Here is a 14850-nt window from a genome sequence, read left to right as displayed (position 1 = left end):
TCTTCTTTTAAAGCATTTCTTTCGAAAATTCCGAAAAGAAAAAGAAAAAAAGAAAAAGAAAAAAAAAAGAAAAAAGAATCAAAAATAAAAAATGTGTTTCTTTTGCCTAAAAGCTTTCATGGTCTGAGTTTTATAAAAAGTAAAAAGAAAAGAGTTAGTTTACTTACTCCATTCCCAATCTTCCCGAACTACGCAAAGATCTGATTCATGCGGGGTCATGATACGTAGGCAATCCCCTTCGGATTCGATCATAGTCATAAATAAACTGAGAGAAAAATAATCTGAAAAAAAAAAAATTTGAGTGAAAAAAAAAAAAGAAAGAAAAAGTGAAAAAAAAAGAGAGTGACAAAAACAAAAACAAAAAAAGAAAAAAAGAAAAAAAAAGAGTGCCAAAAATAAAAGAACGGCAAAAACGAGACGAAAAAAATCAAGAGTGATTAAAGAGAGGCAGAAATAAAAGAAAAGAGGTACGTACTGAAAGGTTAGTTAAGGCCGGGATGAAATATGCAATCGTTCAACACACGGTAGGAGCGTTTAACTGTTAGGTGCATTGCATCCCAACGTGCGATTTCCTATATGTTAAATGCCTCAAAACTAACAAGTTTGTTGGTGTGAGCAAATTAGCCAGGTTCTGTTCAGGTGGTTGGTTTTGTTGGTATGCGGTGATGAACGCGTAACCTTGCACGCGGCCACAACATTATACACAAAATCGAGCTCTACCTCCCAGAAATGCCCATCCTTACCAAGCTCCATATAACCCCCAATCAAATGTTCCTCAGTACAATCCTCGCCCAAGAGAGCCTTTCAAAAGGAATCAGTTCACCCCTATTGGTGAATCATACTCGGGTTTGTTCCAAAAGCTAGTCAGGCGAGGTTTCCTGCAGCCAGTGGCCCCAAACCGGCCAAACCCCGAGTCCCCTTGCGCCGTGCTGATGCTAGATGTGAATACCACTCTGGAGCAGTGGGGCACAATACAAATGACTGTTGGACCCTCAAAAGGGCAGTTGAAGATTTGATTGAAGCTGGAAGAATCATTTTTCGGGATGAAGAGGCTCCTAACATGATGAACAATCCTCTGCCTACTCACACCAATGGGCGAGTAGTCGGAATGACTTGTGAAGATAAGAAATTTGATTCGGCACTGAAAGCCATTGCAGCCATTGCCGAGACAGAAGAAAAGTAAAAAAAACGGTTGCCAAGCGTGAACGTTCCCTATCAGACGGGAGTCTCGGTAGCCAGTCTTGCTATCCTTTCTGCGCCCGGATTATCTCAGTGTGTGATCCGGATGTTTTACTCTATTGTCTTACTTTCCGCTGTAAACCCTTCTCTCTTCAAAAATTGAAAAAAAAAATCAAAAATCAAATGAAATTAATATTTCATTATCAGGGAATGTCTCTTTTCTTAATCTTGTCGTTTTTCTTGTTCTCTTTTCAGTTCTGTCAAATGCAGATTTCAATAATATGACATGCTGGGGACTTCATGCCTAGATCCCAAAACGCTGTTAGACTTTGAAATAATGAGTCAAGAGCTAGAATGCAAAGAAGATAAGTTTGAGCGAAATAAAACAAAGACTTAGAACATCTGAAGGAAAATTGGTTCCAGATTGGAAAGGTCCATACATTGGAACAAGAGTACTGCCAAAAGAGTGCGTTGTATTTGGGACACATCGAAGGAAATGATCCTGAAACAACCGTCAATGCAAATGCAGCCAAAAGGTACTATGTTGGATCCACTATATAACATTAATGTTCTCCGGTTGGGATGAAGAAGGCTTTTATTCTCGCTACCCAAACACTATCAACCCCTTGCAAACCCTTTGAGCCGGTTACTTTTCTTTGATTACCCTCTTTGGAACCTGAAAGTGTTATTGAAAAAAAAATGATGAAATGAAAAATGAAAAAATGAAATGATAAAAAAGGAGAAGAAAAAGAAAAATAAAAAAGGGGGAAGAAAAGACAAAGAAAATGAAAAAAAAGAGAGGAAAAGGAAAGGAAAAAGGAAAAAAAGAAAACAAAACAAAACAGAAAAACAAAAGAAAAAAAAAAGTTCCCTGAACTACGTTCGACTTGATTCCGAAAAGATACGTAGGCAGCCTCTTTCTGGGGTTCAGTCACACCAAAACAAAAAGCCAAATTCCCCCCAAAAGTGAAACTGGGGCAGGTTTTATAATGGTCCGGCGATGGTTTCGCCCGAAAGGTTCCAAAGTTGTAATTCAATCCAAATCCTTTTTCCCCAAACCTTGTTCAAGTCATTCTGATCAATCGGCAAAGAGGTTCAAAATGGGAGGATATAGTTATTTGGATCTGATACAACAAAATGAGAGAAATAAAATGAGAGTCTTATTGGTGAAAACTCACACGGGCACCGTGAGACGATGGTAAGCAGAGAAATGGAAGATGAGAGAGTCTTGTTAGTGAAAACTCGTAAAGAGCACTATAAGGCGATGGTGAGAAGATAAATGAGAGAGGTCAGCTCGTGAAAACTCGCAAAGGGCGTCCCTGATCGAAAAGAGGATCCTCACAACCATCGGCATCAATAGAGTCCTGGCAAGGTTCTCGGTTTCAAGGCAAATTTGTGATGAATTTCTGAGAGTCGGACGGTTTACACAGATCAGGCATCCAGTCCAAAAGGCATGTCATGTTCATTGAAGTCCGTATGTACTCTAGATAAGTCCTTCTTTCCTCTCCCCAAAAGTAATACCTCTCATTTAAATTCATTGTCCTGTCCATTATTTATTTTTCTTTGAATCCCTTTCGGTCTAACTCTATTTCGGAACTGATACAAAGAAGGGATGGCAAGACTGATTTACAGGGCTTTCGTTTGACACGAGCTAATGTGCAAAAAGGCACCCAGCCGCGTCAGGGGCATCAAGTCGACCCGGACTAGCCATGGCAGCCGATGCTTCGAACTCAAAATTCTTGGAAGGAGAAAATCAAATTGAAGCGCCTATAAAGGCAATTGAAGTTGAAAAGGTTGAGTCCCACGTGGCTAACCGTCTCGGCAAAAAGTTGGAAACGCCAAGGTACCCCAAACGCTATAAAATTGAAGTTGGAAGAAAGAAGCCAGAAAAGAAAGGCCTACAAAGGCAAAACAAAGCTGAAAGAGGTTAAGTCCCACGCGACTAGCCGTTGCAGCAAAGTTTGAGGAGCCAAAAGTTCCCCAATGTTCCAAAGAAAAGAAAAGAAAAGAAAAATGAAAGAAAAAAAAGAAAGAAAAAGAAAAAAAGAAAAGGAAGTCAGAAAGGAAACGCCTACGAAGGCAAAATAAAGTCGAAAAGGTTGAGTTCCACTAGCCAACCGTCAGGGAAAATCTAGAAAAAACCAGAGGTTCTCAGGGCCTGAAATGAAATTGGTCCCCAGGAAACAAGCAGTTGCAATTGAGATCTTCATCAAAGAAGCTGGGCCGATATCTAGTGATTAAAACAATCAAGGCCACAAAACCAACCACCATTTCAAACTAACAATTATTCTTTATTTGAAAATTTGAAACAGGTGCAATCCAAATCAAACGTGCAAGAAGCAGGTGCAACCAAAAAGGAAAAAGAAATGCGCAAGTGCAAGAAATAGCTTTGCAGCAACAATCCATAAAAAGGAAAGTCCCCTCCAAGTTTTCTCGCATTTACTCATTCCGTGAAATAAAAAAAGGGAAATTAAAATGAAAAAAAAAGATAAGAAGAAAATTCAAAAAAGAGGTAGCTTAGGACCCCAATCTCTACTTTTACGCTTTTCCAACATAGGGCTCCAATCCCTAGATGAGATTTTAGACATAGGGCCTCCATTCCCTAGTCGCCTTTTTTTACCAACTTAGGGCTCCAATCCCTAGTTGAGATTTTAGACATAGGGCCTCCATTCCCTAGTCGCCTTTTATGCCAACATAGGGATCCAATCCCTAGTTGAGATTTTTAGACATAGGGCCTCCATTCCCTAGTCGCCTTTTGCCAACATAAGGCCTCCATTCCCTAGTTGAGATTTTTTTAGACATAGGGCCTTCATTCCCTAGTCGCCTTTTGCCAACATAGGGCCTCCATTCCCTAGTTCAGATTTTTTTGACATAGGGCCTCCATTCCCTAGTCGCCTTTTGCCAACATAGGGTCTCCATTCCCTAGTTGAGATTTTTTTAGACACAAGGCCTCCATTCCCTGGTCGCCTTTTGCCAACACAGGGCCTCCATTCCCTAGTTGAGATTTTTAGACATAGGGCCTCCATTCCCTAGTCGCCTTTTGCCAACATAGGGCCTCCATTCCCTAGTTGAGATTTTTTAGACATAGGGCCTCCATTCCCTAGTCGCCTTTTGCCAACATAGGGCCTCCATTCCCTAGTTGAGATTTTTAGACATAGGGCCTCCATTCCCTAGTCGCCTTTTGCCAACATAGGGCCTCCATTCCCTAGTTGAGAATTTTATACATAGGGCCTCCATTCCCTAGTCGCCTTTTCCCAACATAGGGCCTTCATTCTATAGTTGAGATTTTTGAAATAGGGCCTCCATTCCCTAGTCGCCTTTTGCCAACATAGGGCCTCCATTCCCTACTTGAGATTTTTTTTAGACATAGGGCCTCCATTCCCTAGTCGCCTTTTGCCAACATTGGGCCTCCATTCCCTAGTTGAGATTTTTTTAGACATAGGGCCTCCATTCCTTAGTCGCCTTTTGCCAACATAGGGGCTCCATTCCCTAGTTGAAACTTTTTAGACATAAAGCCTCCATTCCCTAGTTGCCTTTTGCCAACGTAGGGCCTCCATTCCCTAGTCGCCTTTTTCCAACATAGGTCCTTCGTTCCCTAGTCGCCGTTTGCCAACATAGGGCCTCCATTCCCTAGTTGAGAATTTTTAGACATAGGGCCTCCATTCCCTAGTCGCCTTTTGCCAACATAGGGCCTCCATTTCCTAGTTGAGATTTTTAGACATAGGGCCTCCATTCCCTAGTCGCCTTTTGCCAACATAGGGCCTCCATTCCCTAGTTGAGATTTTTTAGACATAGGGCCTCCATTCCCTAGTCGCCATTTGCCAACATAGGGCCTCCATTCCCTAGTTGAAATTGTTTAGACATAGGGCCTCCATTCCCTAGTCGCCTGTTGCCAACATAGGACCTCCATTCCCTAGTTGAGATTTTTTTAGACATAGGGCCTCCATTCCCTAGTCGCCTTTTGCCAACATAGGGCCTCCATTCCGTAGTTGAGATTTTTTAGACATAGGGCCTCCATTCCCTAGTCACCTTTTGCCAACATAGGGCCTCCATTCCCTAGTTGAGATTTTTTTAGACATAGGGCCTCCATTCCCTAGTCTCCTTTTGCCAACATAGGGCCTCCATTCCCTAGAGATTTTTAGACATAGAGCCTTCATTCCCTAGTCGCCTTTTGCCAACATATGGCCTCTATTCCCTAGTTGAGATTTTTAGACATAGGGCCTCCATTCCCTAGTCGCCTTTTGCCAACATAGGGCCTCCAATTCCCTAGTTGAGATTTTTTATAACATAGGGCTCATTCCCTAGTCGCCTTTTGCCAACATAGGGCCTCCATTCCCTAGTTGAGATTTTTAGACATAGGGCCTCCATTCCCTAGTCGCCTTTTGCCAACGTAGGGCCTCCATTCCCTAGTTGAGATTTTAGACATAGGGCCTCCATTCCCTAGTCGCTTTTCCTTTTAAAGACACACAATCCTTTTTTTATCGCTTTCAAAGAAAAAAAACATTCAGATCCTAGTTACAAATAACTCACCGAAATTTTCCTAGTGAAAACCTGGGGCAGAAAAATTTCGTTCGTTTTGTTTGTTTTGGTGTTTGAGCAGGTTTGACCTCGAGGCACACGGTTCGAGATGACCAAAAGAATGAGTCTCAATCAAAAATAAAGAAAAGAAGAGAAAATAACAAAAAGAAGTGAACTCAAGAGTGTTTTAAGCGGAGAAAGACGTGGACTGCCAAAGATATGATTGAAACACAGGCCTTGCATGTCCCGCCTTGATCCAAAGCTGAAGAATGAACAGTGGTTTACAGCTGACAGAGCATCAAGATTCGGATCAGGGTCTGCAGCAAGAACTATCCAAGACTCAAGATCAAGCTTCAAGAGATTTATAGATAGGAATCTTGTAACTCGTAGCTGATAGGTTAGCTAGTTTAGCTTTTTATTTTTCATTTTTGGTGTAATAAGGAGTTCAGTAAGCAGTAGCGGCAACAGCACAGTGAAATCAAAGCTTCCTGGTAGTCCCAGCTACCGAAACTTCCAGAACTACACTGACATGATTCCTTTTATAGCCAGGATATGTAGGCAACCTCTGAAGCAAGGTTCGGTCAGGCTCTTTTCAAAAATGCTTCTCGTGGAGTTTCAAACAGGCAAAAATCTCTCATAATTGCTCATTTTATCTTTGCCCAAAAATCCTTCGTGTCTCCGAGCAAAGAGGGGCAACTGTGAGCACGTGATTTTTGTCTCACATGAATTACACCTACAGAATTCCAAAGAGTTAGATTTTTTCTTTTAATTATTTGTTATTTTAGAATTATTGTAGAATTTTTCTGATTATTTGCATTTTTGTGTGCATGTTTAATTTTATTTAATTCATGAAAATACAAAAAATACATTGCGTTTGCATGTAGGATTTAATTTTACATTTTAGATTAATTAGTAGATTAGTTGTTTCATAAAAATAGAAAAAAAATCACAAAAATAGTTCATTTTGCATTTTTAACTCTTTAATTTTCGAATTGTTATAATTTTCTCTTAATTTAGGACTTAATTAATTTTTATAATTACTATGAAGAGCAATTAGTTTATTTTGGTAGATTAATTTAGTTTTTAGAATTAATTAGGTTTTATTTTAATTTGAAAAGAAAAAGGAAATTTGAAATTGAAAGAAAAAGAAAAAAAAGAAATAAAAGATCTGATTGTTTGGGCTGTTTAATTGAATTTTCCCCAGGCCCAAACATTTCTCCCCTACATCCCGCTGGATCCGACCCAAAACCCATGCCTTTACCCGGTCCAAGTCCCCACTATGATCAAACGACGCCGTTTTTAAGGTCTGTTATCCCAGCCATTGATTTTCACTCATCAAACGACTGGGAACTGGTTTGTATCGGTGTATTTAAATGTCCTAAACAACCTTACCCTCCCCCCCCAATCTCCATCTGCTTCATTTCACCTTGCACAGATTTGGAACCCAAACCCTAAAGCCGCCGCCCTGAGACTCTTCACCGTCTCCGGTGGCGGCACAACTCCAATCCACTTCAAAACCACACCCTAGAATCCTCTTCTCCCCCTCATCCCAAATCCCAACCCGTTGGCGCTCGAATCATAGTCGAGCTCTTCGAATCTTAGATCGAAGATCGGAGTGCCTTGAACCCTAATCTCTCCAAACATCTTCAGAATGTTACCACACAACCATCCTCACCCTTCCTTACTAAAGCTGTCATTAATTCTAGAAAAAAAGCACTCTCAAATCCATTGAATTTCGAATTAGAAAAACCCTAGTTCTTTTAGTTCAAAACTCTTTGGCTCCCGGAGTTCAATACGAATCGAGATTCGTGTTAGCCAAGCTTTCTCGTTGGAAGCCTTGGCTAATATAAATTTTTGTTCGATTTTGAGAGGGTTAGCTATTTTGGCTGGCTCCTGTTCCCTCACCTTTTGGGTCATTCGTTTAGATTCCATTGCTTCCCAAGCTTTGTTCGGTTAGTTGTCACCCTCTTTTCCTTCTTTGGTTTTCTTTTGTTTTATTTATTTGTTTATGATGATTCGTCTTTCTTCTTTAGTTATTAGTTGGTCTGTTGCATGTTTAGATTTAGGTCATATTAGTGATTATCATCATATTAGTGTAATTAACATTTTCTTCAGTATTTTTGATTTCATGTTTGCCTGTTGTTTCACTTGCATCTCTTCTTTTGTTTTGCTCCGTTTGTTTTTTCTTTTGATGCCGGAATGGCAGAATTTTTGGGCTTACCTATTTGCTGCCTGTGGTCTTTTGGATCATGATTTGGGCTTCAGGGGTTCAGGAGCCCAAAGGCCATAGAACCTGCTAATGCAGTAGCCCAAAGACCTTGGGTCAATTTGACCCGTTTGGTTCCAGGGGTAATTTTCAGGGGTTTAAGGGGTAGCTTGGGGAACTTAGGTAAGGGAATCTTTAGTAACTGATTTGGGAAGCTTCCTGGAAGGTGGGATTGGGTCTGATTCTCAAAAACTGATTTTAAATTAAGGGTACATTAGCAAAAACGAAAATTCCAAAAGGATTAAAGAGCAAAACTGAATTCATTTTCTGCTGCCCTAAGGCTTGCCTATAAAGGCATAGTTTCTTCACTAGCAAGTGAGATTTTTAGAGAAATCCAGAGACTAATAAACACTGAAAAGCTTTCAAAACGGCTGAGCTAAAAAGAACTCCAAAACTTTGGCATTTTTGGTAGAAATTGATCTAGTTCTGCAATTAGTCTTTCAATTCTGAAACCTTTAAAGGATTTCTAGCTTATTTTGGATTCAAAGATGGTTTAAAGGCTGTTGTGCACTGTTCCATTGCTGTTGAAATACTGCTGCTGTTGACTGAACTTTTCATTTTGCTAATCTTTAAGCACGCCTTCTTCTTCTGTTTTTGATTGCTTTATCCAGGTATTCACTACACTCCATTAATGTATGAAATGGAAGAACATGAAGTTTGTTTGATTGAGCTGAAAAATCTGTGACATATCAGTTGGTTAAATGCTATTTTGCACTCCTGAAACTAGCTGATTTATGCAGTTTTAGTTTAGTTCCTATTCTGTGTACATTTGATCAATTTTGTTGCTAAGTTTTGAAAGCTTTAGGTAGATACTCTAGTTTGGCTGATTGGTTTGTAAAAGACTGAAATATTGTTTAAGTATGTGGACTGTTGGTTCTTCTTTTTATTTAAGTGTGAAGAAGTCAATTTAGAAATCTCGTTTGCTTTGATGATTGATGCATGGGATTTGAGTGAGAATTTCCTGTTGAATCCATGTTATCAAACATATACATATGTTTTGAGATCCTCTCGAGTATTCTGATAAAAATTGAAGTAGGAGTTGGTTGTGTTTGATAGTTAGACCAATTGTGTGAATGGTAATGATACTCAATGGTAGATTCATTAAGTGTTTTAATTTCAGTGATGATTAGTTATAGTTCTGACTTTAAGATGCAGAGGATCTGTTGTTATTTGAGCACGAAATGTTCTATTTTGGTAATATAGGAAAATCGCTTATTTGGTTTTTTTGTTGAAATAAATCTCACACTAGGAATTGTATCTTCATTTCTAGAATATATGTTGACATTAAAATGTGCTTTGCATCTGTTCAAGGATTATCAGTATTTGTTCAAACTCCAGATTTTCTTGAATAATGTAATTTGCCTCAAATATTAGTGCTGAATCATGAAACTGGGCTGCCTTCTTTGGCCCAGTTGTGCCAAGTTTCTCCCTCAGCGATGGGATTCTCTATCTGGGCTTCACGTTGAGCCCAGTTGTTTCTCGTGCTGGTCATATAGTAATTGGCAATTGGCCATTGGGCCTATAGCCAGCCTGGGCCCTTTCAACAAATCAAACAGCCTGGGCCCCTTACTGGTTCATTGGTTATTAAAGTTTAGTTTAGACATTTGCTTTTGAAATAAATTAGAAATTCCCCTTAGTCTCTCAATCCTTTAACTAGGCCATTAATTAGTTCAGGTGTGCCATATTAAATAACATTAATAGTTTATGGCCCTCATAATTTTTAATAAGAAATCATTTGAACAATTAGAACCGAGGTGTGCCATTAGTTAAATTTTCCATGGCCCTCGCAAACTTGAAAAATGCGTAGTTTCTTTAGGCGCGTAATTTAAATTAATTTTCTTAAACTCGGGTGTGCATTTCATGTGACCCAAATCCAAATCTCAACAACGTTAAATAGAATGTGTCGTGGACTGCGGGTGCATTTCATGTGGCGTGGTTCAAGACGTGTTTTAGATAATTTTGAATCTTCCTAAAAATAATTTAAAAGCGGCTAATAAGTTAAAATATGTACCATAGGCTAAAACATGTATTTAACTCGGATAATAGGCCAATTATGATAGTTTAAGAGACCGTGCTAGAACCACGGAATCCGGGGGTGCCTAACACCTTCCCTCGGGTTAACAGAATTCCTTATTAAGAATTTCTGGTTCGCAGACTTCAAAAGGAAAGTCGAATTTCCTCGATTTGGGATTTTTTAATTAAACAGGTGACTTGGGACACCAAAACAAACCATTCCAAGTGGCGAATCTGAAAAAATCAATCCATTTCGAATAATGTCACTTAAAGTGGAAAAACTCCCTTATATACTCCCTCGGGTGTGTAAAAAGGAGGTGTGACAATGCCTGCTCTACCTTTTCCCTAGAAGCTCTATAGAGAAAAGCTGGACAAGCAGTTTGAGAGGTTCCTAGATATGCTGAGACAGGTTAATGTAAATCTGCCATTCCTGGAAGTTCTCTCACAAATGCCAGCTTATGCTAAGTTCTTGAAGGAGATCCTGACAAAGAAGAGAAAGATAGAAAAGACATCGGTAGTGAAGCTCACAGAGCATTGCAGTGCAATATTGCAGAATAAACTCCTACAAAAGTGTGGAGATCTAGGGAGTTTTACTATACCTTGCTCTTTAGGCTCTATTAATTTTAATAAATCTTTATGTGATTCTGGGGCCTCAATTAATTTAATGCCATTGTCTATTTACAGGAAACTGGAGAAAGGGATTGGAGAGATAAGGTCGGTTGCCAATATCTTTGCAGTTGGCAGACCAAACAACTATAACACCCGAGGGGATAGTAAAAGATGTTATGGTATAGGTGGATAAGTTCGTATTTCCTGTAGATTTCATAGTGGTGAGTATGAAGGAGAACAAGGAGGTCCCCCTCATCCTAGGAAGATCATTTTTAGCAACGGGTAGAGCTATACTGGATATACATGATAGAAAACTCATGCTTAGAGTGGGTGAAGAGACTATGACTTTTGAGATGAATGTAGCAACTGGAGTGAAAAAGGAGAAGCCAGCTGCAAGTGTTGAGTGGAAGGTGAAGGGCGTGAAAGAGAAGGCTGCTGTTATTGAGAGAGATAAATGTGGGGTGTACACCAAGAAGGCTGAGAAGAAGCTGTCTGCATGGATGTGTGCACAAGTTCGGGCGTCTGGAATAGAGCCCGACTTTGATTCAGAACCCGACTAGAGATTCAAGGAAGTTTCCTCTACCTTATGCTTTTTAATTGTGTATCATGGGGACATGCCACAACTTAAAGTGTGGGGTAGGGGATAATTGTATGTTGTATGTGTATTAGTCTTAGTTTTTGCTTTAGTTAGCTTGATTGTTTTTTGCTTTTATTTGTTTGAGTAGTAGAAAAATTAAAAAAAAACATAAAAATTTTAAAATTTTCGATTTTTCCCGACGACGGATATCATTTGACAGGTTTCTTGAGGGATTTAACTTGAAAGAAAAAAGACAAAAAGATTTTCTTTTGTAGGTAGTGTAATAATTCCCCCTTGGTTTTTCTTTGTGCCGCAGTTCTTTTTCAAGGGTTTTGTTTGAGCCGGGTGTAGTTAGTTTTTATTTTGTTAGGTGTAGGAAACCTTGTGCTATGATTTTAATGGGAAGCAATATCTCTTGACTTTGTTATTCCTTGAGAATAGTAAGTGCTTTAGTTGTGACGCTTAGGCTCAGTTTTTTACTCTTGTATAAGTACCTTAAATTGTATGATCTTAACGTTGCTTAACTACTTTGACTAGAGTGTCTTGATAGTCCGATCTTGAGTGAGTTATGTGTCATGTGAGTGTGAAGTTTTGTATTAATTCTGTGCATTACATTTGATGTCTAGAACTTGCCCCGTGTGTTTGCAAAGCGAAATAGTAGTTTAGTCAGTCTTGGAAGTGACATAGGCATTTCTTTATTGAACCAGATATATGTGTTTTACCCACCTAATTGTTATGTATCTTAGTTAACCCCTTTGAACCTATAATCTTATTTTTTTGGTGACAACATTACAAGCCTTACCTAATTGTTTGAATTGACAATCTATTTGAACCATTTAACTCTCGTGAGCACTTGAAATTGTATGAACTTTATAAAAGTTGAAGTGTGGGGTGGTTGGTTTGGCTTTTGAGTGGAACTAATGAAATAAGGAGAAAGATGCACATTTTAAAAATAAAAAAAAGTAAGAGCCACTTAAATTGAACAACAAAAGAAAAAATAGTTGTATTGTTGTGAACGAGATTCATTGATAAGTGGTAACTCTTGATGTAATGGTGCTTAAATAATTTGGGGAGTTAATGCATGTTGATGTCAAGGTGGAGTATGGTTTGACATAAGTGTGGGGTTTTGAATGTTAAAGTGTATGTATTAAAGTGCTTAGGGAGGTGTAGTCACTCTAATATCTAAATGTATCCTACCCGTCCCGTAGCCTACATTACAACCAGTTAAAAGTCCTACTTGATCCTTGACTGAATGAGCTTCATTAATAGAGTAGTACACTACGGGCAAGCCTATGGTGCATCTTTTGTGGCATATGAATGCCGTTTCTGAGAGTGCATGAATTCTTTCTATCTTGAGTTCCTAATTGTTCTTGAATTTTATTGTTTGTGGAACTACTCTCTTTTGTTGTGTGAGGGCACTTGATTCATGAAGGAAAGGCAATTCTTGATCTCTATGTTAGAGTAAGTGAGTAAGTGTGAATAATGCGTGGTTCTTGTGAGTCAATTCATGAGGTGAAGATGTTACACTCTTGTGCTTAGTCTATTTTAAATATTCTTGGTGTGATGAGTTAGGAGAGTTGCTTAGTAAGGTTGTGTCTATATAAAGTGTGGTTTGATTGCTCGAGGACGAGCAATGGTTTAAGTGTGAAGTATTGATGGTAGGCTATAATCTCATGTTTTAGTCGCTTATCGCACTCCAATTTAATGCACTTTAGTTGAGTTTGAGCTTTAATAGCTAGTGTTTTGCACTAATTGTGTGTTATGCCATGTAGGAGTGATTTCAAGCTATGTAGATATTATGGAATGAATTCAAGTGATTTGGAGCTTTGAAGTTTGAGTAAAAGCCCAAGGAATTAAGCTGGGATCGTGTTCGAGGATCAACGGATGATAGTTAAGAAAAAACGAAGAATCAAGCAGGCATACTGGGCACTGTCTAGTAAAATACACATAACTTTTTGCTCAGAACTCCGTTTGGGCTCCACAATATATTGTTGGAAATCTAATTCAAAGGCTACAACTTTCATGGTTTACGTTTGTTCAAATTCCCAACAGAACAGGATGAAAAGTGCGCGGCCGCGCATATTGGGCAGAACATTGTGAAAAGTGCGCGGTCAAGTGCGCGGGCACACTTCCAGGTGTGCGGTCGTGCACGTCCTGTAGGGGAAAATTGTCTTTTTCACATAGGAGAAGGTGTAATTGTTTGGTCCTGACCCTACTTGGTATATAAATGGAAAAACAGTATTTTGAAGACTTTTGACATAATTTAGACCTAAGGAAGCTAAGGAGAAGAGGGAGAAGCAAGAGCACAAGGATTTCACCATTCATCCTCACTCAAGACAAGGGTTTGGATGTTGGCGAAATACATGGCCCCTTTAAGATATCCTCAACTATCAGCCAGACACCTCAATTGAGTCCATTTCAGTTAGATACTTCAAGTGGCTATCAAGTGTATCAAGAAAATACCCGACCTAATCAGCCCACATCGCGTGTGATACACATTCAAAAATAATTTTAAGAACCAATTAGTATTTGACACGTGGCTAAACAATTAAAAATAAAATTAATAAAAAATCAAAAAACCTAATAAACTAGTAAATTACAAACATCCACCACCAGTACTTTATTTCTTTCTTCTCTCATAACTATCCCACCCTCCAATCTTCTTCTCCGATGACTCCTCTCCCCTTCTTCATCGCTTCCCCTTTTTTCTTCTTCAACTCTTCTTCCCCACCTACCACATATAACAAAATACACAATATCTTAGTCTACAAGATAACTTAATTACATAATTATTTGTCTTACTGGTAGGTTGAATCAGGTTTTCACATAATTTTGACAGTGCTTCTTTTAAGTGCCCATTATGGATAACATCATTGTGCTTCATTTCTTACTATGCCGCCGCCGATGACACCAAGAAGAACAAGTGGAGCATCGCTACCAGTTCCTAAAAGACAATTTAATTGGACCATAAAAAATTTCAAACTGTAGCCTCAAAAGGGAATTGGAGAAGGTCGATTGCCGAAAATGGGATTGAATTATTATGCATGATTAGTGACATTGTTATAGAGTGGTGGCTGTTATTAATTTTTTTTTCAAGATTCAAGGAGAAGAGGTGAATCAATGGCGGAAGGTGGAGCGGTGAAAGAGCTACAGATATTCCCGTGTTTAGGTCAAGAAACTTGGTGATGGAGATGAATTGGTTTGGGAGTAAACTGGAATTAAATTGGGAAAAATTAAGAAGGTAGTGGAATCCATATTAAAAATAAAGTCGGTGAAGAAATTGGAATTAACGTGAGGAAAAATAAAAAATCATGGTGGGACCCACATAAAAATTAAGTTTAATCTAAAAGAATAAGGAGAACACAAAAACACAATAAGCTCACGCGCTCAAATTTAGGTGAAACACACTTGATTTGCCATGTCATGCTAAGGTATCTACTCGGCACACATTTACCAAGTAGAGGTGTGTAACTGAAAATGGACTCAGTTGAAGTGTCTGGCTGGTAGTTGAGGACAACTTAAAGAGGCTATTTATGTATTTCGCCTTGGATGTTTTATGTTTTCCTTTAACTTAAACTTAATTGTGATAAATTTCTCCATATCCATGGAGTAATTCTTCTTTAGGGTTTGATGGATTTGGTGTATTGATACTTGTTTGTGGATAATTAACTCTAGTTTTTATGTATTG

This window comes from Nicotiana attenuata, unplaced genomic scaffold (assembly GCF_001879085.1).
Source record: "Nicotiana attenuata strain UT unplaced genomic scaffold, NIATTr2, whole genome shotgun sequence".
NCBI classification, from domain to species: domain Eukaryota; kingdom Viridiplantae; phylum Streptophyta; class Magnoliopsida; order Solanales; family Solanaceae; genus Nicotiana; species Nicotiana attenuata.
The sequence above is the reverse complement of the archived record's forward strand: the minus strand, read 5'-3'. Positions refer to the sequence as shown.